The sequence below is a fragment of the Tenrec ecaudatus genome, chromosome 2 (assembly GCF_050624435.1).
Source record: "Tenrec ecaudatus isolate mTenEca1 chromosome 2, mTenEca1.hap1, whole genome shotgun sequence".
In the NCBI taxonomy this organism is placed as follows: Eukaryota; Metazoa; Chordata; class Mammalia; order Afrosoricida; family Tenrecidae; genus Tenrec; species Tenrec ecaudatus.
The window spans coordinates 270254811-270281912 of record NC_134531.1 but is presented as its reverse complement, the minus strand read 5'-3'; positions in this window follow the sequence as shown (position 1 = coordinate 270281912).

The window sequence follows — 27102 nt, the reverse complement described above, 5'->3', positions numbered from 1 at the left end:
TATCTGAGCAGATCACTGAGAGGTAAATGATGGGTAAATATGAAAGTGGAGCAGGAGGAAAGAAAGCAGAAATAGAGGAAAGAACAAGAAAGTAAAAATTATATATATATTGGTATAAACATAGATACGTATTATGTAAATGTATAAATATAGATGTGTGTATATAACTACAACAAGGAAGCAGATGAACTTTGGGCCTCTAGTTTAATCTTACCTCAGTACAAGGATGATTTGTTCTAATATTGTGGTAATGTATGATATTCACCTCCCCAACGCAATGACTGAAGACAAATGGGTGCATAAGCAAATGTAGTGAAGAAACAAGTAACCATTTACACAGAAGCAACAAAGTCTGCATAGAAGAAGCACACCAGCCTGTGTGATCATGGATGGGAATAGGTATCAGAAGTTCAAAACAAGCAACCAAATTGATGTGAAGGAGTATAAACAAAGTGAGGAAGCCAAAACCACTTCCAAGGTATTTGGTCAGTCCCTCACAGAAGGGCCATAAGGAAGCAGTGGTATGTCCAGGGTGCAGTATAGCACTGTTGAAACACATAGCGATCCTCTAATTCATTATATTTCCTGCCCCTATTATAATTGTCTTAGTAAGAGCTCCCAATAAAATGGGGAAAATAACCTTGAGTCCATCCCACCTGAATTTAAAGAACATCTCAAGAAGAGATATGCTGCATTGAACTAATGACAGAAAACCTGATGAGCTGGGGCAGGACATCAAGTCCATCAGTCATGAAGAGAGCAAAAGGTCATTAAAAACACAAGAAAGAAAGAAAAGATGAAAGTGGATGTCAGAAGAAACTCGAAAATTAGTATTAATCATAGAGTGGCTAAATAAATGGAAGATATGCACTCATAGATTATTGTTATTTCTTATATTGGAGGATTATGTGCAAAGTGTTTACACTTATGCTCATTTTCGTCTCTTCTTTTACCTTGATATTCTCCTGCTAAACTCACTCTTATCGTATATTTTCCCTTCATTCACCATAGTTATTAGTGTGTACTGTCTATGATCTTCGTTGTTGTTAATTGCCCCCCAATTGGATAATGAACTGCCTTAATATTGTTATGTTTGATGCAAGAAGGTACATGTTACTCCAACACAAAGAAGGGGATAGAGATGAAGGGAGAGGTGAAAAGCAAGGGAAGAGGAGGCAATGGTATGGGGGCAGCAGGTCACTAACCCACTCCGGGGGAGAGAATTGGTTATGTCTTCACAGAATTGGGAGTGTGCATGCAGACCTCACCAGGGTGCACCAAACCTTGAGGGAATCATAACCACTGGGAGCAATGCATGAAAAGAATGGACTGCAGAGCCAGCCTTGATCAGAGCCAAACTGACCCTCTTCCTAGAAGTATGTGCTACAGAGGACAACACTAAACTTACATATCTGGGAGAGGGGCCACATGGAAGCAAACCCAGGAGGATAAAGACAGAGTAACATTTTAAACCCCATATTGGCACAGCAAGCACTGAGGACAACATGCCTGCACAGAGCTGTTAAGACACGGAGAGGACTGTTGGGTCCACAACAGCTCAAGACAAGATGTCCCCTCATTGGAACATACTATGACAGAGGACAATACTGGGGTCACACACAGGGAGTTAGTAAGGTCTGAACACGCCACAGCGGGGTGAACTGAAAGGGAGCATAATGGACCAACAACGGGAGCGAAGCAAAACCACAAAGCTCCTAAAGAGCTCCCAAAAGAGACTTCAGGCTAGGAAGTGCAGGTCCTAGAATTCCCCTAGGACCAGAGGGAGATAGTCATAAAGGCCAGTGGACAGACCTGGAATCATATCTACTTGGTGGCTAGTTATTATTATCTTTTTAAATTTGTTTTCTATTCTTATTCAATCTTTTGTTTTCTTTTTCTTTGGTCTCTGTGATTGTTGATTTGCCTACCTATGTAAGATAGACATGGGAAGCACCTGAAGGAGAAAGTAATGGGGCTGACAGTTCTGGAAAGACTTGGGGGGAGGCGGTAGAGGGGGAAGGGAGCGGTGAGCACACAGCACCTTAGACTGGGGAACAACTAGGGAATTAAACTCAACAACGAGGAGGCCGTAGAGATCTGGGGGTGTTGGAGCAGCAGCAATAAAGCTGAGAGGCATTACTAAGAGGCAGAAAAAGGGAAAGCATGATGGTGGGGCAGGAGGAAGGTAAAATGAAAAAGAGAAAAGATCTAGGAAGCAAAGCTGTGGATAGAGTTATAAGCATAGGTCTATATATATATAAATACATTAATTCATAAAAATAAAGGTACTGGCCTATGAACATATACTTATATGGAAATACTTTGAGGTAGTGAATGAACTTTGGGCCTCAATACAAGAACACTTTGTTCTAACAAGCTGGCATTCTCTGATGGTCATCCTCCCAGCACAATTGCTGAAGACAATAGGGGTGTAAAAGAAAATGTGGTTAAGAAACTGATGGTGCCTAACTATCAAAGGATAGGGGTCTTAAATATTTGAAGTTAAACAAGCATCCATCTAGCAGAGAAGCCACAAGCCCATATGGGAAAAACACACTAGCCTGTGTGATCATGAGGTGTCGATGGCATCAGGTAACAGGCATCTGAAGAACCGCAAAACAAACAAACAAACAAACAAACAAAAACCATATTGTTGAGAACAAGGCGGGTCAGAGTAGAGACCCAAAATCCATCTGTGGACAATGGGACATCCCCCTCACAGAAGGATCACAAGGAAGGAATGAGTCAACCAGGGTGCAGTATAACACACAATATTCCTCTGGTTCCTTGAGGATTCCTCACCCCCAACTCTCATGACCACAGGCCTTCCTTTTACTGAGGGCTAGACTGGAGCACATGCTTGGGTACAGATAAGAGATAAAAGCTCACGACACAAGGTATCCATGTACAGCAATGGCGTAACAATACCTGGTGACTAGGAGGAAGATGGGGAGAGGAGAGGAGGAAGGGGGAACTGAATACAATGATGGACATCTAACCACATGCCCAGGGAGCCAAACAACAGAAACTGTGGGGTAAGGGAGACAGTGGTTGGTGTAAAATATGAAAAAAAAACCAATAATGTATAATTTATCAAGGGGTCATAAGGGTCAGAGCAGGAGAATGGAGGGTAAAAAGAGGAGATGATTCCAAGGGTTCAATAGAAAGGAACTGTTTGGAAAATAATCGTGGCAACATATGTACAAATATGCTTGATACAATTGATGTATGAATTTCATAAAAGCTGTCAGAGCCCCCAATAAAATGATATTTTAATAAAAATTATAAAAGAAGAAAGATGTTTCTAGATTATTGATGCCAATGATTGTACATATCCACTTTATATAATCAATGTATAGAGTGTTATACTCTATGTAAGAGTCCTCAATAAAATGATTTATCAATTTAAAAATAAATTGTTATGGTTGAGGCTTGGTTTCAAGCATTGTGTTAATCCTTTTCCTTTGTAGTGTGTTCTATGGTCTTCCTCTGTTTCTTTTTTTTTTTCTGATTTGCTTTAGCACGTCCTTTTCTAGGGACTAGTCTCTTCTAATAACAGGAAGTCTCACCATCCTCAATTCTTAGGAACATTCTGGCTGTACTTCTTCTCCAACTAATTTGTCTGCTCTCTGGCAATGTATGTTATTTTAAATATTGTTTTTCATAGCCAATGAAGATGTCAGTGTTCCTGAAAATTTTTATTAGAAAATCTCCATTGTCAGTTTTTCCAACTACTGTTCATTTATCTTAGTTTCTAACTTTGAATTCCAGTCACCCATCATTGTAAATGCATATTGATTTCATGTTTGATTCATTTTATATCAAAGTTGATAATTTTTTTTCTATTTTTTCATCACTAACTTTAGGACTTGGTGTATAATTTGAATAACAATTTTAGTAACTGGATTTCCATCTATGTGTGTAGATATAACCCTATCACAGAAAGAAATTTACTTCAATATAGATCTTGAAATCTTTTGACAATGAATATGACACCTTCTCTGGAATTGTTAACTTCCTGGGTTATCCTAATAAAAAAGGCCAATATTTGTCCATTTCAACTCATTAATGCATACAACATCAATATGTATGCTTTACATTCCAGTTTTTACTACTTCTAATTTCCCTAGATTCATATATTATAAATTCCAAAATCTGACTTTTTATGAATTATTGCAGCTGTTTCTTCTTATTTTGAGACATGCCTCAGGAGTAAATGAAGGTCAAGAAAGCTTTACTTCATCCTTGACACCATGGTTGACTCAGATTTGTGGAAGAAACACTTTCTTAGACATATTTTTGTTGCATTTCAACATAATGAATTCAACTTTGGGCACTCAAAGTATTGCTGAAAATGTTCAACTGCTCCTCATTAAATATTAAGTGGCCAATCCCTCAGAAGTTGGCAGCCTTTTCCTTCTATGAAGCGTGTTCTTAATCTTGAAACTGCAGTGAAATATATTTACCCTAGGTGACCTTGCTGATATTTTAAATACTAGTGACATAATTTCAGCATCCCAGGGCCAGGCAAGCTACTACAATATGAAAAATATGTGTTAGAAAACATGGTAGTTAGAGGATTCAAAACACCCCACATTAAAGAATTTATTTTAAAGAATTTCCCATAGAGGCTCCAATATTCCTTGCAAGCTTAACTTAAACACACCAATTCTTAATTGGTCTTTATTCAATGTCCTATTTTCACGTGTATTTGAGCCAATTTAAAGAACCATGACTTTAATCAGGCACAACTTAGTCCTCAAAGTAAGCTTCTTGCTTTTCAACGCACTTAATATGTTTTGTGCAGCAGATTTGACCAATGCAATCCTAGTTTGAGCTCTTACCTGCTGCTTCCATGAACGAGTGTGGATCCAAGATGAAATCTTTGACAACGTCAACCTTTTATCTGTTTATTATGTTACCTATTGGTCTACTTGTGCAGATTTTTGTTTCACCTTTATTTTGAGTTGTTGTCTACATTGAAGGCTGCAAAGTTGTGTCATCTGTTTATCACAAGTTCATAATAAGCCTTCCTCAAATCCCGATGCTGCATTTTGCTTCATATATCCATCTTCTCTGATGATTTGCTAAGCAGACCGATTAAATAAGTATGCTCTGATGATATAACACTGGCACACACGTTCCTGATCTTAAACTCTTCAGTATTATGTTGTGCTGCCTGCACATCTGCCCCTCGATGAATGTGCAGCTTCTGCCTGCGCAAAATGAAGTGTTCTGGAATCTCCCTCTTCTCCAGGCTATCCATAGTTTGCATGATTCACACAGTCTAATGCCTCTTTTTAGTCAATAAAACACAGGTAAACATCTTTTTGTTATCCTGTTTCCAGGCAAGATCTGTCTAATACCAGCGGTTAACATGGAACATCTAAAGACTAACATCCCTCATTCTACATCCTCTTCTGAATCCTACCTGAACCCCTGGCAGCTCCCTGTCAATGTACTGGGCAACTGTTGGTGGAAGACCTTCAACCGAATGTTACTTGCATGTGAGATTAGTGATATTGTTCTGTACACTTTGCACGCTCTGAGGTCATCTTTCTTAGGAATGGGTACAAATATGTCTTTCCTTCAGTCAAAGGGCCAAGTAGCTGTGTTACAAATGTCTTGGTATAGAGAAGTGAGTGCTTCCAGTGCTTCATCAGCTTGTTGAAACATTGCAGTCAGTGTTCCATCAAGTCTACATACATATGCACATACATACATATATACATACAGCTATCTTTACTGTCTAGATCTTGGAAAGTGGTACGTCATTTCTGAAATAATTTTGTAATGAATGTTTGGGGTTGTTAACTGCAAGGTCAACAGTTCAAACTCAGCTCCTGCTCTGAAGGCGGAGGATGTGGCTGTTTTCCCCCCAAAATTTACCACCTCAAATTCCAAAGGGAAGTTCTCTTCTGTCCTATAAGGTTAATGTGATTTTGAATTGGTACCGTGGCAAAACATTTCACCTTGTGAAATTTATATTTGCCAAATTGTCCACATCATGTGTTCATTTATGAGATTTCAAAAGAAGACTTCATAAGTAAATAAGAGGGCCTGCTTGTAAAGTTTCCTTTGTGTTAATCATCACTAAAGTCATTTTGGAAAGTATATTGTTCTTATAATTATTTTCCTCAATCTATTTAGAAAACAGTTTCACACACTCAGATAGCAGATAGAAGTTAATGTAATAGGGAATGAAGTTGTCAAGCATATCTGCAAAGAACTTTTAACAATGTGCTGTAATAAAATGAAATAAAAACACATTTTAACATTTTTCAAGGACTTGCCAGGGACAGTGGCCAAGTTAATGCCAGAGCCCAATCCAGAACTAGGCTCTTTTTGTCCTTAATAGGTCCATGTATTATTTTTAATAACTATAGCTATCCTATTTTAATAGTGTGCTATTAGTAAAATTAAAAGCATTGTTTAAAATTGCTATAGTTATTCAATGTTAATAGTGTGCAATAAGTAAAAATATATATGTCATCCATTTTATGAAAACCTGTGAGGTCACTGTGTCAGAAAATTAAATACATGAGTAGCATTTTTACCTAATTTTTAAGAATTACTATGCCCAGATAACAATGTCCTGACACCTAGATTCCTTATCTGAAGAGATCTTAAAAGTGCACTTTTTAAGTTTAGTGACATATAATGAGTTTCAGCCCTAGATTTACATAAACACCTCTCCTGAGGGAAGATGTTCATATTCTGACATGTCTCTCCCCTCCAATCCAGCTCTTTGTTTTTTTCTGTCTGCATTCAATAGTTTTATTTTTATTCTACCATTTCTGTTTCCCCCTTACAATTCACCATGATATATTTTTATGTATTCTTGCCTCTGTTTCGTTTTTCTTTGTTCTTCATAGTATCTAGCTTGTTCTTTATGAATTTATCTTTCTTTTTCTTAGAAGAAATGAGTTAATATCAATTTATTTCCTATAACTGTATTCAGGACTTTTTATAATAATTCCAAAGTTATACTTTATTTCTGAATTGTGAAAAAGTTATTCTTTTTTCTCTCCTTTAGATATATTTTCTTCGATTTATGCATCTTACATTTTCTTCAGTATTGAATTGGAAGATATATTCATTGTAGGCAGTGAATTTAGTCCACTGAACTTTACATACAGGGTCAAATACCTATTTGTGATCTATAGTTAGATAGACTCAAACCCGTTCTTATTCTCACCTACCTTTAGAGATTCTTCTAATCCCTAATTAAACTTTTCTGAAATGACATGAGAATTAGTTGCTCCACAACTAGAACATAAATTAAGAGTCAGGAAGTTTCCCCCTTGCTATTTACTGTTCACATTTATTCTGTTATTTTATATATAAGCTTGAAAATCCAGATTCTACATGTTTAAAGGTATAATGTAAAGCTATTTTACAAGCTTCCTTCTTTTTCGTTGGGATTTTATATTCCTGAATCGACATGGAAAGAAGTATTCTTAATGAGGGTGAATGAAAAAAGTATTAGATATCTGGGTGCTTAAAATGGGCTACTCCCATAAAGATTTAATCTCCAAAACTAAGAGGGAGAATTCTACTCTGTTCTTATAAGGTCTCCATGCGTTACAATTGGTTTTACCGTAGTGAGAATTACAGAATGTCAGATATCCATCCAACTTTCCTTCCTGGTCTATTCCCTGTCTTAGCAACATCATGAAATGTTTAATAAAAGGATTACTTATGTGTATGTGTGCTCATTCTATATTTCTCTTATTTTCTTGCTACTAAAACTTTGTTACTTATGAAGCTTCTCACAAATGGGAAACCATTTGAATTTTCTGATTAGGTTGTATCTATTTATCATTTTCTTTTTAACCATAGCATGATTTTTAGAATGTTATTCTTCAGCTTCATATAAATATTGAGTGACCTACATAACTTTGTTAGTGATTTTTTCTTCCATCTTCAGAGCAGTTACTGAAAAGTATCACTCTTGTCAATGTCTTGCCCTATTACGCTACCTTTATATTTACAGAGAAAATTGCAGCCATGAGATATAACTATTAATTTTCAAAATCTTACTAACCTTGAAACCTTGAAGCTAACCTTGAACTTTCCCTTATAACCATGAAAAATTGTTGTTGACAAATTTATTTACTTTTGCTTTGAATTCTGTCTGTCCTTATGTCAAGTAATTAACTTCATCAAATAACATCTGGTTCAGAATAAGAACATATCTATATTATTAGTTTATCAGAAGAATATAAAACTAATCAAATGATCTAATCTTAAACACCATTCCTCTCACCTTACATATTAACATAATTATTATAAAAAAACATTGGATATCTACAAAGTTCCAAGTTCTGTGAATATATAAAAAATGAGTGGTATCCATGATATCCATTTATTCTTTCATTATTAATGAGGTCAATATGGTAATAACTTCTATTATGGATTGAATTGCATCTCCTCCCACCTAAATGTGGGTTTTATCATTTAATCCCTAAACCTGATTATGGTTTATGCCAAGAAATTGGAAGGCAGCTACTTGGTCAACTAACTCAAAGAGATCTGTATTTGTGTCCATTTGAAAGAAAGGTGACCCAAACAGAAAGAAAAATTATAGAACAATATCATTAATAACGCAAGCAAGTAAAATGTTGCTGTAGACCATCCAATTATGGTTGCAACAGTATAGTGACAGGTCAGAAATTCAGGCCAGATTCAGAAAAAGACTTCTAACAAAGTTTGTTATATGTTATATATTATATGCTAACTGATGATACTAGAGGTGTTTGGCTGAAAGCAGGGTAAACTAGAAAGATGCCTATTTTCCCTTTAATAACTAACTGTGCAATGACATTCAACTCTGTGGACTGTCACAAACTATAGATAGCTAGAAGAAGAATGGGATTTATGGAACACTTTATTGTGCTCATACGTGGCTCAAGACCCATTTGTGCCAACAGAACAAGGCAATCGTGTCTGGTTTAAAATCAGAAAAGGTGTGTCTGGGTTATATCCTCTCACCATACTGATTCAATCTGTGTGTTCAGCAAATAACCAGAGAAGCTGTATTATTTGAATAAGAGTGCCACAAGCATCAGGATTGGAGAGAGGTTTACTAACAATCGGTGATCTGCAGATGGCACAATCTTACTTGTTGAAAGTGAGGAGACAGGAAGCGCTTGTGGATGAAGATCAAGGTTTGCAGCATTCATGGTGGACTACAACTCAATGTATAGAACACGGAGTTCCTCAAACTGGTCCAAAAGGTAACATCTTGTTCAGTGGATTTTAAACTGATAGTGGTAGCAATTGTACAAAGCTGCTTGATGTGATTGATCTATAGAATGCTATGATATTTCTATTAACTCCCTAAAAAATGATTTAAAATTATTATAAAGATCGAAGATTCCAAGGATTTCACCTTGCTTGGATCCACAATCAGTGTTCAAAGGAACAGCAGAAGAGAGGTCAAAAGATGCAATATATTGAGCAATTCTGCACAGGACGGCTTTAGTGTTGAAAAACAAGGAGCTTACTGTGTGGACTAAGGTACCCCTGACCCAAGTCATGGCCTCTTCTATTGTCTCACATACATGTGAAAATTGGACATTGAAAAAAGAAGACCAAAGGAGAATCCGTGGGTTTGATTTATATGTTGGCAAAAATATTAAAAATACCATGGACTGACAAAAGGACAAGCAAATTTGTCTTGGAAAAAGTACAACCAGAATGCTCCTTAGAAACTAGGATGTTGAGATTTGTGTAATATACGTTATACATGTTTTCAGGAGAGCCCAGTTCCTGATGAAGGACATCATACTTGGGAAAGAAGAAGGCCCTCAATAATACGGAATGACACTGCAGCTGTAACTTTGGGCTTATACTGGAACATTTGTGAAGATGGAGTAGGACCAGGTTTTGCTTTGCTTTGTTGTTCGTAGTGTTGCTATGGGTTGCAGCTGAGTAGATGGCACCTGATAACAACAACCAAACATATTTGTCGCCTCATTTACTCATGGCTCTTCTTTGGGAGGTTACTTAGGCTGTTTTTATGCAGGGCATGTCTTCAGCCAATCTCTTTTGAGATACACAAGGAACAGAATAATCAGTCAATGAAAGGAGAGAACAATGCCAATGGTGTCTACTTGAAAATCTCCAAGGAACCAAAGACCAAGGGCCTTACCCAGAGCCAACAGAGGCAGAAAGCCTTCTCATAGCATCAGTGCCCTGAATTTCAAATTCTAGCTATCTAAAAAGTGAAAAGTAGGGTTCGGTGTTTAATGTCACCCACTTGTGGTTTTTTCTTAGTACTTGATAAGTGAAACAAATTCCAAACCTTCCTTTCTGCCTTATATATCTACTTGGCGTTACAAAACCCCAAACCCGAAAATACATTGAATATCTTCACCTGTCCTCAAAACACATTATTCCTCATACGTGCTTCTCTAGTAAAGTTCTTTTTTTTTAATTAAAAGATCATTTTATTAGGGGCTCTTACTACTCTTAGTACAATCCATACATCAATGGTATCAGGCATATTTGTGCATATGTTGCCATTGTTCTTGTCTAGACATTTACTTACTTTTTTTTTTTTTTGTTAAAGCCATCCACTTGGGTATTTTTTAAAAACAATTTATTAGGGGCTCATACAACTCTTATCACAGTCCATACATATACATACATCAATTGTATAAAGCACATCTGTACATTCTTTGCCCTAATCATTTTCTTTTTTTTCTCCTCTTTTCTTTTTTTACATTTTATTAGGGACTCATACAACTCTTATCACAATCCATACATATACATACATCAATTGTATAAAGCACATCCATACATTCCCTGCCCCAATCATTCTCAAAGCATTTGCTCTCCACTTAAGCCCTTTGCATCAGGTCCTCTTTTTTTTTCCCTCCCTCCCCGCTCACCCCTCTCTCATGTGCCCTTGGTAATTTATACATCGTTATTTTGTCATATCTTGCCCTATCTGGAGTCTCCCTTCCCCCCGCCCCCTTCCCTGCCGTCCCTCTCCCAGGAAGGAGGTCACATGTGGGTCCTTGTAATCAGTTCCCCCTTTCCAACCCACTCGCCCTCCACTCTCCCAGCATCGCCCCTCACACCCTTGGTCCTGAAGGTATCATCCACCCTAGATTCCCTGTGCCTCTAGCCCTCATATGTACCAGTGTACCACCTCTGCCCTATCCAGCACTGCAAGGTAGAATTCGGATGATGGTAGTTGGAGGGAGGAAGCATCCAGGATCTCGGAGAAAGCTGTGTTCTTCATCGGTACTACCTCGCACCATCATTGACCCATCTCTTCTCCTGAACCCCTCTGAATAGAACAGGCTGGATGAACTATCTGGAGGAAAAACAATGGGACCGACAGTTCCGGGGGGACTTGGGGTGGGGGGTAGGGGGTTAAGGAAGTGGGGTTAACAAACACAGGGACAAGTGAACAACATGGGACCCCAAATGGTAGAGAGGGGGGAATGGCAGGCCTGGTGGGGAATGATCAAGGGTAAGGTTGCGTAGAGAAGAGGTATACTCTAGCCCAGGTGGTGACGAAGCATGGTAGCAGGGCAGGAGGAAAGTCAAGGGAGATGGAGGAAAGAGCTAGGAGTCAAAGGGCATTTATGAAGGTCTAGACAAAGACATGTACATGCAAATATATATAGGAGGATGGGGAAATAGATCGATGTGTCTATATTTATAGGTGAAGCATTAAGGTGGTGGAAGGACCTTGGGCCTCTACTTAAACACTCCCTCAATGCATGAATACTTTCTTTTATTAAATTGGAACTCTATGATGCTCACTCTCCAGACACAACGGCTGGAGCCAAAGTGGGTGAACAAGTAAATGTGGTGAAGAAAGCTGATGGTGCCCAGCTATCAAAAGAGATAGTGACTGGGATCTTAAAGGCTTGAAGATAAACAAGCAGCCATCTAGCTCAGAAGCAACAAAGTCCACATGGAAGAACACACCAGCCTGTGTGATCGAGTGGTCGCGAAGGGATCAGTTATCAGGCATCAAAGAACAAAAAAATCATATCATTGACTGCACACCTCCATCATAGGAGCGCTGAAGACAAATGGGTGCATAAGCAAATGTGGTGAAGAAAGCTGATGGTGCCCGGCTATCAAAAGAGATAGTGTCTGGGGTCTTAAAGGCTTGAAGGTGAACAAGTGGCCATCTAGCTCAGAAGCAAAAGAGCCCACATGGAAGAAGCACACTGGCCAGTGCGATCACGAGGTGCCAAAGGGACCAGGTATAAGGCATCATGCAAAAAAAAAAAAGATATATGTGTGTGTATATATATATGTGTGTGTATGTATATGTATATATGTGTATATGTATGTATGTATATATATATCATATTGAATGAAGGGGGAAGTGCAGAGTGGAGACCCAAGGCCCAGTGTCAGCCATTTACTTTCTATTGATCTATAAAATTCTTTACATTAGTACACAGTGTTATAATCTACCCCACTGGAGAGATTAGAAACTTGCTGGTATTGTCAAGGTCTCTCTTCCTCTCAACACTAACTCCCAACCATAACTTGGCCCTACTGTTCCCTTAATATCATCTTTCAAATCTTCTCACTTCTCTTCTTACTCATGTTCATTCTTATGGTCCAAAATACCATGATTTGTGACCTGGCTTATGACAGCACTTTGCTAACAATGGTCTTTACTCTCTGTGATCTATAAATTACAGAGCAGTCAGAGTGATCCATCTAAATCACACAACTGATAGTGCTGCCTAAAAGTCTTAATGCACTTCAATGGCTCATTGCCTTCAAGAAAAATTCCATGTTCTTTGTGTGACAAAAAGGCTTTTCTGAATCAGGAGTTTAACCCCTTCTCTAGTAACTTCAATGCCATTATCTGGTGCCTAAAACCTGTTTTGAGGTTCTCCCCATTCCTTTTCCGCAGTTGTTAACAACTTGATGTAGGTGGTACATTTGAGGGCCCAGGAGTGTATAGAACTCCACATCACACAGTAGAGCGAGCCTTTGCCTTTTTCAAACAAAGGAGCCTTAAATTATTTGTTCAGCGTATAATATATGCAAGAAATAAAAGTTTATTGTGTTAAATTTCTCAGCTATAGTACTTAATTGTAGCACTCTGGCTATTATAATGAATAGATTTGAGAGAACACATTTTTATTAAAAGACTAGTAACATCAACAGATACAACAGGGTGTATTGAATCATGTACTAAGCTAACAAGAGATTTTGTGGCATACAATTTAAGTCTCTGAATGCTCTCAAAATGTAGAGCAAACGTGGAAGTGGGAACTATAAAATAAATGTTAATGGAACATTTAACAATTAATTGCATACAGGTAAAATTGGCTACTGAATGGGGGTTATGATATAATGTGGAGGAGAACATTGTTTAATTTTTAATTGTCCTCCAGATTAATTAATTCCATGAAAATGCAAACTAAAATCACTTCCCAAATGACAATTAGGACAAAATGAAATAAATTAGAATTAGCATTATCATTGTGGAATATAGAATTTCCAAAAGCAAAAGGAGCCTAAATGTTATAGGTGAAAGAATAAAGAAGAAGAAATACATTCATGCCAAGCAAACAATAATTACACTTTTTCCATCTTTCTGACATGTTTGTTTGATAGGTGCTCTAAAGTAAGTTTTCACTCATACTAACCTTGGGTACAACAGAAGGGAAACCCTTCTGATCCTGCCCCTTTCCGAAAAGTGTTGCTCTGGTTAAGCCCATAGCTGAAACCTCAGAGTCAACCCATCTAGATCCTGTAGGCAAACTGTTGAAAGATACAAGAAGCATCAAAAGAAAATGGAAGAAATAAACAGATTCACTGTACAAAAAAGAAATGTTCATTCATGGCTAATTATTACAGAAGGCAACATGATCCACTGGCACTAAAGAGAAAATCAACCTACAGGGTTTTTTATTGTTGTTTACAAAAACAAAGCAAACAAAAAAACAAGGCTTTAGGAATTAATGGAATACCAGTAGATGTCTCAATCAATGTATTCATTTGTCTGTAGATGAAATTGGGAGAATAGCTACCTGTGCACTCAGCTGGAAGTACTCCATTTCCGTACCCATTCCAAAGAAACGATGCCCCAAATCTTGAAGAAAGCGTCAAGTAATAGCATATGAGTCTGGAAGTAAATTTGGCTGATGGCAATTCAAAAATAATTGCAGCAGTACATTTATGGGGAATTGCCATAAATTCAAGCAAGATTGAAAGGATAAGAAGAAGAGATTTCATATTAACAACACAGAATAGAGAACAGCAGATGTTTTCAAAGGGATTAGGCAAAATGGCTATCACTCTGGGAAGTTTGTATTCAACTAAAATGTAAACTGGGTCACATGACAGACGAAAAAGATTCCAGACATGTAAGCATCAGCAAGATTATTTTTATTCACATATTATATGAAAGATACTTGAAGATATGTATCTTCAATTATAAAGATTAAGAACAAGAAATGTAAATGATGAAGAAACTGGAGAAAACCAAGAAGCCATAAAAGAGATGTTCCCTGTGGTTACATTGCCCTCAAGGTTTAGGGTACCATGGTGGGGTCTGCACTCACACCCCCATTCTGTGGAGACATAAACAATACCCTTCCCCTGAGAGGATTAGTGCCCTACTCTTCTAGGGTCATTGTCTCCCTCTGACAGCACCTCCCCACCGCCCAGTTCCCCTTCTTTGTGTTGGAAGGATATGTACATTCTTGGGTTTGGTTTGTCACCCAACCAATTGCCTGTACCTTAACCTGTGAAGTGTGAGATAAGTGGCTTTTCTTCTATATGCACTGTACTGATTATACTTACCCCAGGGGACTCATGTTGTACTTGTCCTTTTGTGATTGGCTAACTGTGCTTAGCATAATTTCCTCGAACTCTTAGCATAAGGCAATGGGCTTCACGAGATCATCCGTGCTTTTTAGTGATGTACAGTACTGCATTTTGTGTATATGCCAGAATTTTCTAATCAACTTGTCGATCAATGGAAATAACCTCACTGAACATATTGCTACAGAGGACATTACTGGGATCACAAGGTGGGGAGTTATTCCAGTCCAAACACCAACAGTAGTACATTAAAAAAAGAGAACAAAACAGGTCAACAATGGGAGCAATGTAAAATCACAAAGTCCCTAAAGAGCCCCCAAAATAGACTTCAGGCTAGGAGGGACAGTTCCCACATTCCTTCCAGGACCAGTGGGGAGATAGTCATAAAGATCAGCAGACAGACAGACCTGGAATTATGTATGCTTCTTTTCTTTTTGATAGTTACTAATAGAATTTCTCTATTTTATTCGATATTTTGATATTTTTAATTTGATCTATGTTATTGTTGTCATGCCTACCGATATAAGATAGTCATGGGAAGCAAGCCCAAAGAGAAAGCAATGGGGCTGATGGTTCTTCAGGACTTGGGGGGAGGAGGAGGGAGGGGAATGGAGTGGTGAACAAACAATGCCACAGACAGGGGAATAGCTCAGGGATTAAAATCACCAATGAGGAGGACATAGTGTTGGTGCAACAGCAATCTAGCTGAGAGGAATTACTAAGAGACAGAAGAAGCGAGAGTGTGATGGTGGGGCAGTAGGAAGGTAAAGAGAAACAGGAAAGATCAATGAAGAAAAGCTATGGATAGAGGAATAAACATAGGTGTGCACTTATGAAAATACATTAATTCATAGAAATAGAGGTATATGGCAATACAAGAACACTTTGTTCTAACAGCCTGGCATTCTGTGATGTTCACCCTCTCTGACAGAATCACTGAAGAGAGAGAAAAAAAGGGGGGTGGTGCGTAAGCAAATATGCCACAGAAAGCTAATGGTGCCGATTTATCACAAGATATAGCATCTGTGGTCTTAAAGGCTTGAAGCTGAACAAGTGGTCATCTAACAGAGAAGCAGCAAGCCCATATCGAAGAAGCACACCAGCTTTGCGATCATGAGTAACAGGCACCTAAAGATCAAAAACAAAACAAACATATTGTTGAGAATGCAGGAAGTCAGAGAAGAGACCCCAAACCCATCTGCAGACAATAGGACAACTCCCGGCAGAAGGGTCACAAGGAAGGGATGAGTACAGCAGGGCACAGTATAACACTAATGAAACACATAATATTCCTCTGGTTCTTTGAGGCCTCCTCACCTCCCAGGATAATGTACCCAGTCCTGCCCCTCAGTTCTGGCTAGACCAGAGCATAGGCAGGTGTACAGACAAGAGCTCAGGACACATGGAATCCAGTTTCCATAAACCCACAGGAAGAGAAGTGTGAGCAGTGATACCAGGAGGAGGGTAGGGGGAAGATGTGTGTGTGTGGGGGGGGGGTGGTAACTGATCACAAGGATGGACTCATAACTCCAACTCTCCCAAGGGGATGAACAACAGAATCATGGGTGAAGGGAAACAGCAGTTGGTGTAAGATAGGAAAATAATAATAATTTATAATTTGTCAAGGGGTCATGAAGGTGGGAGGGATGAGAGAGGGATAAAAGAGGAGCTGATACTAAGGGTTCAAATAGAAAATAAATATTTAGAAAATGATGATGGCAACATATGTACAAATATGCTTGATAGAATTAATATATGGATTATTATAAGAGCTGTAAGAATCCTCCACACAATGATCTTTAAAAAAAAAAAAGAGGCACTAAAAGACATCACTTATTGTTACCTATTAAGCAATCCTGTGGATAAAATTTTGTGAAGTACTAAATATAATGCACTTACTCAATGTAAAGTAATGAGTAGATGATAAATTAACCCCATAAAGACTAAGACATTTTATAAATTATTGCTCCAATGATTGGGGGGCAGGAGGTAACAAAAGTCTCAGTAACAATAAAACATAAATAAACCCATACCAATTTTGAAGCACACAAAATGCAATATACTCTTAAGCAGCTGATGTAGGTACTAACAAAATCCGTACAACCTTGATGGCATTCATCACAATGGAGTGACAACAAAAAGAAATTATGCCTAATACATCACTTGGCCCACCAATAAAAAGAAATTACATGACTTTCATAATGAAAGGCAATACATAAATGTTTCAACCCTAAGAATTAAAAAATAAGCAAAGTGCAGAATGTTCAATTATGATTCTAGAACATACGAACATACCAATGACCTTGAGAATTTGATGTAAACATAGAGACATTACTGACAGAAGGTGATCAATGGGATAGCAATTTAAAAGGTTGAATGAAGAAGGAGAATGCTAATGACTTCATCATACATGGATGAAATCAAGATACTGAAGGAGAAGGAGAATCTATTTATAGTAAGGAACACAGTCATTAAGCTAGTATTGGTATAATAATACTCTGCAAAAGAAGATGAAATTTAAAACTATGTGAAAGTGTGTATGTAGCCTACCATTTTTCATCTTGTTAGCAGAACCAATAATTAAACTGAAAATATAATTCTAAGCCTGATTTTAGGAAGAAAACATATAAAGAAACATTAGTAATGACCACGGGGTTTGCTGAATAATTTATTTTCTATACTTTAACCAATGTTTTTATATAAATAACAAGATTGCATTTAACATATTTTGATATCAATAATAAAAATATTTCTGACAGACTCACAGAGAGTACTGTCTGCTTCTCCCTATCAAGAGAAACAAAGAGGGCTGCAAACTGAAGGACAAAGGACACAATTATTCCAGTGAAGCAATGGACCAACCAAACATCAAATCGCCACAACCCTGAGACCAAAGGCTGTCCAGCTACAACTCCAATTGCTGAAAGGAATCCTATTAGAAAGGCCTGAAGAACCTGGGAGAAAGGGTGGAACAAAACTCAAAATCATAAAGGAGAACAGACCTACTAGGTTGGATAGAGATTTGTGAAGCCCTCCAAAACATTGCTTTCATTCACTCTTTTAGGTATGGCCCTGAACTCATCCTCTGGCTCAATTTTCAGACAAGCCATTGACAGGTTTAAAAGGATAACCAGTTTTGTGATAACAGGGGAGGGAAGATGTTGTTTAAACTTGTCTTGTATCCACAAATAGTCTTTTAGTGACAAAACTTTGGGGAAATAGATATGTTATCAGAATATAGTTGAATTTTAATGTGATATTATAGCATGTGGGCACCATAAGCATTGACAATATTTAGAATCCTTTCCTCTGTTTATGCATACATTTGACTGGAATATATGATACATCAACTTCAAAAAGTACAGATAAAATGTATACTTTGAAAAACAACACTAGGACACTAGGATTTCAATTTTTCATATCAAAATAGGTTTGTACTAGATTGTTTGAAATCAGATGTAGTATGAGACACTAAGAATGATAATAAATCAGTTTTCTTAAAACAACAATTAAAGTTTATAGATTTTGATAAAATTGGAGCAAGAGCAAATTATAAAATTTGTGGTAAAGGTTTGATAGAAAAATGATGAAATCTCTGATATTTTATTAAAAATTTGTAGGGCTAATACCCCAAGGAAATGATCAGTTTACTAATAAATAATCCACTTTAAGATGGGCCTAGATGATGTTGAAGAGAAAACCCAAAGAGGCAGACCATCCACATCAATAAGAAAACCAATAATAAAGGGAAGAAATAATAGATAACATCATTGCCATTTTCATTGGCTCAGCTTACATATTCCTGACTGAAAAATTAAAGTTGATCAAACTTTCTGCTCAAGGAGCAACAAGACAGGTGTGCCCAGATCAGCTGCAGATAAGAGTAAAATTTCTAAAAAGAAAGATTGATATTATTAAATATTTCTTGCAAGAATTGTAACAAGAAGAACAATGACTTTTCCACTTGATCCCAAAGACAAAGCACAAGCAAAATAATAGCTACCAGAAAGTGGAAAAGATCTGGTCAAATAAGAAGTGGGCTTGTCAGGAGTAAAAGCCATTGGAACAATATTTTGAGAGGTTGCTTGTGCATTTTGCTTGATGACTTCCTGGAGAAACAAAGAATCGTGACACCTGCTTATTATACAAATATTTTGAGAGAATTAGTCAAAATATTAGCAATAAAACACCAGGAAAGCATCATCAGAGTCCTCCACCATGCCAGTGGTCCCACTCATTCTGCTCATCAAACAAGCACAATCTTACAATAGTTTCTGTAGGAAATCATTAGGCATTCATATTACAGTCCTCATTTGGGTCCTTTTCATCTCTTTTTCTTTCTTTATCTTAAACAACAGCTTTGGAAGGTACCAACTTTTTATCACTTAATAGGTTTCATTATATGGTTAAATTCCCATGACTCTCAGTACTTTAAGAACTAATGGCTAGTATCAGTGACTGGAAAAAATATTTGGATTTTGATAGAACTTATGTTGATAAATGATGTTTATTTCTTTTGTTTCTCATTCAATTTTCCTATAATACTTTAATCATATATAATTCAATAAAAAATAATGGACCCCATATCTATATGTGTATTTAATTCAAGAAGTATTGTTACAAAATCATAGAAACTTTTACTTATCAAAAATACCAATATGTGAAGGTATTGCTTCTCAAAATATCCTCCAGTTAGGACTATATACTTCTGAAGCTTGTGACTCCTCAGCTGTTTGGGGCAAACTCAGGAGATTCAAGTCTGGTTCCGCTTTAGTGTTTGAGTTATGCAAACAAAGAAATATCTTCAGGGACAAAAGCAGGGCTATAGAGTGGATGGGGTAAAGTTTCCCAACAAAACTCTCCGAGAACAACCCTTGTTATCCCCCCCCCCCAAAAAAAAGAAAAACCTGAGCAGGTGTATTGTTGTGATGGAAGAAAATATCTTGGCACAGTTGTCCTCGCCTTCTTCTCCCTAATGTGCTCTTCATTTAAAAAAATCCCCAAACAAAAACTCCTCTACAATTATCCAGAATGATTCATTATCATGTATTTTTTGGAAATCCTATTAAGTTTGTCCCTTTCAATTGGGTTCTACACTAGCCCTTCTAAACACACACACGCACACACACACACACACATTTTAACAAGAAAATAAAGCCTAAAGCTCGACCACAATTTAAAAAATCGTTGCAATCTCAAACTCCAAAAATGACTACCATTGAGTCAATTCTGACTCACGATGACCCTGCCTGAGAGAGGAGATCATATTGGACTCTCATACAGGAGTTGACAACCTTAGCTTTCTTCCTCAAGGCAGCTGTTGTGTTCCAACCACTGACTGTGGTTAGCGGCGCAGTACATCATGTAACACACCTCTGGGGTTCCTAAAATCAGGTGTAGAGGAGTAGCAAGATGCTCTCAACCTATTATTATTCCTAAGAGAGGAGAAGGAAATGAATAATCTTGTTGAAAGCACAAAAATACAGAATATTCTTGAAAAATGTGTTATTTTTGAATGATTATTAACCCAGTTAATAATATTTAGTAACCACTAAACACATTAAAGAAAAGCGACCATCTTTAAGAGGAGAATCAATGTAGGATTGCACTTTTGTACTTTGCCCTATTCTAAGGCATTAAAATATTCTCTGCTTCAACAAAAGTGCCTAATTTCTTTTTAACTCTCTATGAAAGCCACAAATATTCTTTTCTACTTTTATTTTAATCCACAGAGTGAAACACATAGTTGACATGTTTTATTTTACTTAGTAATTCCCATTTCTTTTTTAATTTCCTTACAGTAGAATGTAAATTTTGTGAGGACAGGCAAGAACAGTGGTCCTTTTTAATAGGGGCTCTAATAGAGTGAGCATTTATATGAGCATGATGTGCTCAATAAGAGTTTTGTGAATTAGTTACAGTATTCATTTTTTAATAAATTCTAGTATTTTAATGCACATGTGACTGAAAGTTATTTTAGTGGCATCCGTATTACTTCAATTTAATTTCATAGTTGAAAGTCAAATAGATTTGTCTTTTTCATGGAATGTCTTTCAAAGTTTCAAGCTGAGAATAGCAATCAGTATTCTAAAAATAATGCCAGGAGTAAAGAAATGTTAAGTAGTTTTTTTTTTGAACAATTTACAAAAGTTACTTGGCATTAATACATATATCAAATCATTCCCTAATTCAGTCACGTCCAGCAGAATTTTACATTTGCTGCACAATCAGGTTCCAAACATTCTTCTTCTATATGGACACATTGACATCATCACCCATTAATCTGCCCCACCCCCACACCTCCACCCAACCACCCTCTGTGTCTTCCCCTCAAACTGATACCTCTTGCTGACTCTATATGTTCATCAGTCCTAGTTTTCTTTTTCTTTTGGAACTTTCCATTGACATTTTTTTATTATGAATCTTTTTATTAGGGGCTCATACAACTCTTATCACATTCCATACATACATCAATTGTGTAAAGCACATTTGTAGATTCATTGCCAAAATCATTCACAAAACATTTGCTCTCCACTTAAGGCCCTGACATCAAGTCCTCAATTTTCCCCTCCCTCCCTGCTACCTCCTCCCTCATGAACACTTGATAATTTATTTATAAATTATTTTGTCATATCTTTCCCTGTCCGATGTCTCCCTTCACCTACTTTTCTGTTGTCCATCGCCCAGAGATGAGGTCACATGTAGATCCCTTTAATTGGTTCCCCCTTTCCAATCCACCATCCCTCTATGTTCCCAGTATCGCCACTCACACCACTGGTCCTGAAGGGACCACTGGTTAAAGGGTCCTAAAGGGACCACTTGTTAAAGAGGACATCTGCTTGGATATTTTTTGAGTCCTTATCAAAGATCAGTTGTGTATATGCTGTTGATTTTATTTCTGGATTTTCAATTCTTTTCCATTGTTCTGTGAATCTTTTATTGTACCAATACCATGTGGTTTTGACAACGGTGGCTGTATAGTATGTGCTAAAGTTCAGTAAAGCAAGCCCTCCCACTGTTTCCTTCTTCTTGTGGAGTTATCTGCTAATTCTGAGCTTCTTTCCTCTTCACATGAAGTTGGTAATCAGTTTTAACATTTCTTTGAAGAAAGATGAGGGTAATTGTATTGGGATTGCATTAAATTTATATAGTGCCTTTGGCAGAACTGACATCTTGACTATATTGAGTCTTCCAATCCATGAGCACAGGATATCCTTACATTTGCTGAGGTCGCTCTTGGTTTCTTGTAATAGTGCTCTGTAGTTTCCCCCTTATAGATCTTTTGCTCTTTTCATCAGGTATATCCCTAGGTAGTTCAATTTGTGTTTGGCTATTGTGAAGGCTTCCACCTTTTCAATCTCATTTTCCGTGGTCTTATCCAATGTGTATAACAGTCCAATGGACTTCTGTTTGTTGATACTGTATCCTGCCACTCTGCCAAACTCCTCTATTGCTTCCAGTGCTCCCCTTGTGGAACTTTTGGGCTTTTCGTCTTCCTTTTGTTGATTTCCAGCCCTATGGTACAGTGGGTCAGAGAGAGAGGTCTGAATGATATCAATGTGCTTAAATTTATGAACATTCACCTTTTGCCCCAGCATGTGGTCTATCTTCAAATATGTGCCATGCGGCCTTGAGAAGAATGTGAATTTATTTTTTTTGTGGATGAAAACCTCTGTAAATATCTATCAGGACAAATTTTCTAATAGTAGTGTTTAGATCTCTAGCCTCCTTGTTGAGTTTCTTTTCCTGTGATATAACTTTTTCAGAAAGCGATGTGTTGAAGTTACCCACTATCATTGTTTTGGGTGTGTTTTCTTTTTTAATCCTTTGGATTGTTTGGTTGACTTATTCAGCGGGTCCCTCATTTGGGGAATATATGTCTACAGTATTTATTGGTTCTTTGTCTACCATTCCCTTGAGCATTATATAGTGTCCCTCTTTACCTCTTTTTATGGTTTGCACTTTAAGGTCGATTTTATCCGAAATTAGTGTTGCAACACCTGCTTTTTTTTTAATTGTTGATTGCTTGGTAGGTCTTTCTCCAGCCATTGATTCTCAGCCTATTTTTGTGTGTAGCCTTGAGATATGTCTCCTCTAGGCTGCAGATTGATGAGTTGTGGTTTCTAAGCCAGTCTGCTAGTCTCAGTCTTTTAATGCCTGAGTTCAGGCCAATGATATTCCGGGTTATTATCTCCATCGGCGGACTCTGTGATGTCATCTTATACCTTTTGTGTTGGGTGATTTCCTACTTTCCTTTCTCATTAGGCTGTTGTGCATGCATGTGTAATTATTTCCATCTTAAGCCAACGCTATCTTGGGGTCTGCTTTCTCTTTGTTGCCTTCTCGGTAAAGTTGTTCTATGTGGCAGTCTCTTATTTATGCGTGGTGAGTGTTGCGCTTCTGTCCATATTGGGTCACAAGGATCTTTTGTAGGACTGGGTTTCTTCTAATGTATTCTTTGAGGTTTTTCCTTGTCTGGGAAGACTCTTACTACTCCATCTATCTTGATCGATAATTTTGCTGGGTAGAGTATTCTTGGGTCTGTGTTGGTTTCCTTCAATTTTGGGGATATGTTACTCCACTCTCTCCTTTTCTTCATAGTTTCTGCTGATAGGGCTGAGCAGGTTTTTATTTGGTATTATATGTGACTTTCTGTTTTTCCCTAGCTGCTTTCATGATTTTCTCCTTTTCCTCAAAGTTGGGTAGTTTAACTATTATGTGCCTTGGTGACTTCTTCTTGGGAATAGTCTAGCTGGTGTTCTTTTAGCCTCCTGAATAGTTGCCTGGTTTTCATTCATTAAGCTTTTTTCCTCCAAGAATTCTCTCACTATTGTTGCAGATGACTTCTTGGTTGTGTCTTCCTCTGGTAAGCCAATAATTCTAATGTTGTTCCACTTCATTGCATCAGACATAGCTCCTCGGTTTTCTTCAGCTTCTCTGATGACTTTATTAGATTTTTGTTCGTGTTTGTTAAAGTCTGCTTGGCTGTCCTCCAAGTCACCTATGCGGTTCTCTGATTTCTCCAGTTGATTCTTGCGGTCCATGTTTCTGCTGTTGGTTTTTGTTATTTCCTCCCTAAGCTCCTGTATTTCCCTTTGGTGTATGGCTTTTATCTCCTCTACTATTTCATCCTTTTTTCTGCATTGTTTCCCTCATATCCTGTATGACTCCAAGCAGCTTTCTGAAAATTTCTTTTTGTGTCAGCTCCATGTCTGTTTCTTCTATGCATGTCTTTATGTTCGGCACATCTTCTGCCATTGCCTTTTTGTTCTCCTGTTTTTTTCTTTAAGGTCGTTAGGGCTGATGGCTGCTTGGGTTGCATTGTTTTAGAGGAACCAGGTGCCATTTTCCAGGGAGTTGAAGAGCACTTGCTCTCTCTGGGAGACTTGTAGGAATGCTTCTTCAAACGTCCTACAGCTAATTTCACTATGGAATTGACCTATCACTTTATCCTCCAGTGGCTTCCCTACCAGGGAAGTTCCCAACAAGGCTGGTGGGTTGCCTGCTTTGGTGTTGTGGAGGTTGGGCAGAGGTTCCTCCAATAGCTTTGAATGTTGATGAGTGTTGGAGAGCTGCCTTATGCCCCCAGGTTCATAGGCAGGAATTCCCATGTAAGAAGTTGAGCAGAGTATCCCCTGGAGGGAAAGCAGGGCTTTTTCTAGCCTTGGCCTAACTACACAGGGTGGAGCTCACCTAGCTGGGTGTGGTGCAGGTGTAATGCCATAGGTCAAGGATAGTGGTCTGGAAGTCAGCAGTGGAGTGTGAGAGAATAGGAAAGAGACAAAGATGTGAAAAAAATAATTTAAAAGTACGACTGCTTAGATTATGGATCAGGGGTGGGGGGTGGGGAAATAGAGTTGTGAGGGAAACAAAAGGAACAATGTAGCTGAGTCCCAATACTAGCCCTTGGAGCTGCAAGGGTTTAGTCCCTGACCAGAGATGGCGACTGTAAGGCAAGTCACGGCTGAGCAGAGACAAAGCCCCTACGCAGCCCTCCAAGAAAGTTGGGGGGGCGATGGCCAGAGAGGAGAGATTGAAACAAAAGCAAAGATGTAGCTGAAACCCGATCCCTGCCTGCAGAGCTGTGAGGGTTTAGTCCCTGCCCTGAGGCAGCAGTGGCAAGCTCAGTCTGTGCCAAGAAAAATCCCCTGCCCAGACCTCTAGGACTGTGGGGGGACAGAAAGCAGAGATGTAAACGAAAACAACAATGTAGCTGAACCCTGATCCTGGTCCATGGAGCTGCAAGGATCTAGTCCCTGTCCTGAGGCAGGCGGGGTCAAACTGCAGGTATGTTGATATCAAGCCCCTCTACGGGCTCCAAATGGTCGCGGCTCTGGCAGAGACAGTGGCGGGACCAAGGTTAAGCCCCAGCCGGTTTCCACTGAGGTAAGCCAAAAGCCCCCTGCCCCTCAAAACCCCATGGGCCTGTGTCTACTTACCTTTATGATGCTCCTACTACGTTAGAGCTGCATTGAATTCCCCTCTAAGCAATTCTCTTGGGTTGAATTCTGTGGAGTCTCTCTGGTGTCACTCATCGCCATCTTCCAACTTTTTTCAGTCCTGGTTTTCCTAGCATGAAAAGACCAAAAAAAAAAAAAAGCAAAAGCAAACAAGGAAACAACAAAGAAACACTAATACTAAAACAATTCCAACTCATAGTGACCCATGTAGATTTTCCAAGACTGTAAATATTGGAAAAGACAGCCTCATTTTTATCTCAAGAAGTGCCTTGTGATTTCTACTACCAATTGTGTGTCTAGTGGTTCAATCCTTATCCAAAAGTATCATCATGGCTCCTAATCTTCTGTATAAATGCTCACTTAAATGCAATAAAATAATCTTTTTTAATTCATGGGGGTGGAAGTTAAGTAGGTTTTATCCCACTTGCAACCTATCATGTTTTGACACATTATTGTGGTGCTAACAAGACACAAGACCCTAGTTTTAGGGAAAGGAAATTATATTGTTTGCAGTGAAAGAAGAGGTTGGATGGCAGATTATGAGTTCACTTCCCCATCTTCCCACACAGGATAGTATATAATAAAAGAAAGCTCTAGGCTAGCAGAACCCATTTTTTAGCATGAAACCTGTTCTTTCTCTCAGAGGGTGACATGGCCCATTGTTTAAAGTTGATAGCTGTAAAGTAGATAGCTGCAATGAGACATAATCTGAATAAAGAGCAGTAGGAAGCAAACATTCTTGGCACACCCAATGAATTAGACTCAAGATGACAGCCTCAATATAAAGAATCTATACCATCCCCCTTCTGCTGTGATGATGTTAAGAGTTGGTGTTATTGCATCTTAAGCATCATTCCTACCTTGTATTATATAATGATTATCTGCATTATCAAATATATGTTCTACCTTGTTGACTGACCTGAGTGCAATGTGATAGAAACAAATAATGACTTAAAGAAATTAGCTAACTACACTCTTCAGGTCTTCCCTGTTAGTTCCTCTTCACTTCTGTCTCATGATGTCCTAGGCTATTCCGATCTCATCGGGTCAATAATATAAGAAAATGTGTGTTTGCATAATTATGGCTACATATCTGCTATTAGATAGTTTAAAACAATTTAAAATGTTATTTTCAAACCTATTTTTTAAAGTTTATCTCTCTTTAATGCACAGACATATTTCAAGATGAATGATCTGGTTTTAAATAGGTAGGCATGTTCTGCCTGTTTATTTTACATCCTGTTCCACTTCCCACACTCCACTTTGTGGCTTCTGAGCTGCCTTTCCTTTATAAATATATTGGACCACTTGAGAGTATATTCACAGTCAGAGTAGAAATGCTGTTATGACTGTCAGTGTGTCTTCTGTGTAAAATATGACATAATGTTTGCTGTCTTGTGGACCCTTGATTTTTGCTTAATGGTTTTTTGTTTTCTAGAAAACACACCACAGGGATCTGAGTACCTTTTTATTGTCGAATAGAGATCACTCCTTTTAATGTAAGTAGTCTGTGTCCTCACCCTCCGCCTTGTACTGAGAACTTCTCTTGCCCTTTTAATATTTTAAAAATAAAGTGAAAAAGAATAAAAGGTTACCAAAAAAAGCAACACACTGAGGAAACCGATTTCTTTTATTTAGAAATCAGCCTTTGAAAGAACAGCTGTTAGGCAGCTTAGCCTAGGGAATTGGGAAGTCCATTTACGCATGCCCAGGAGAGCCAGCATAGGACAAAGCTGGGTTTTCCCGCCGGTGGACGCAGATGGGCGTTACACCTGGAGCAGCCCACCTGGGCCAGGTGATTGCAATTCAGCCAATG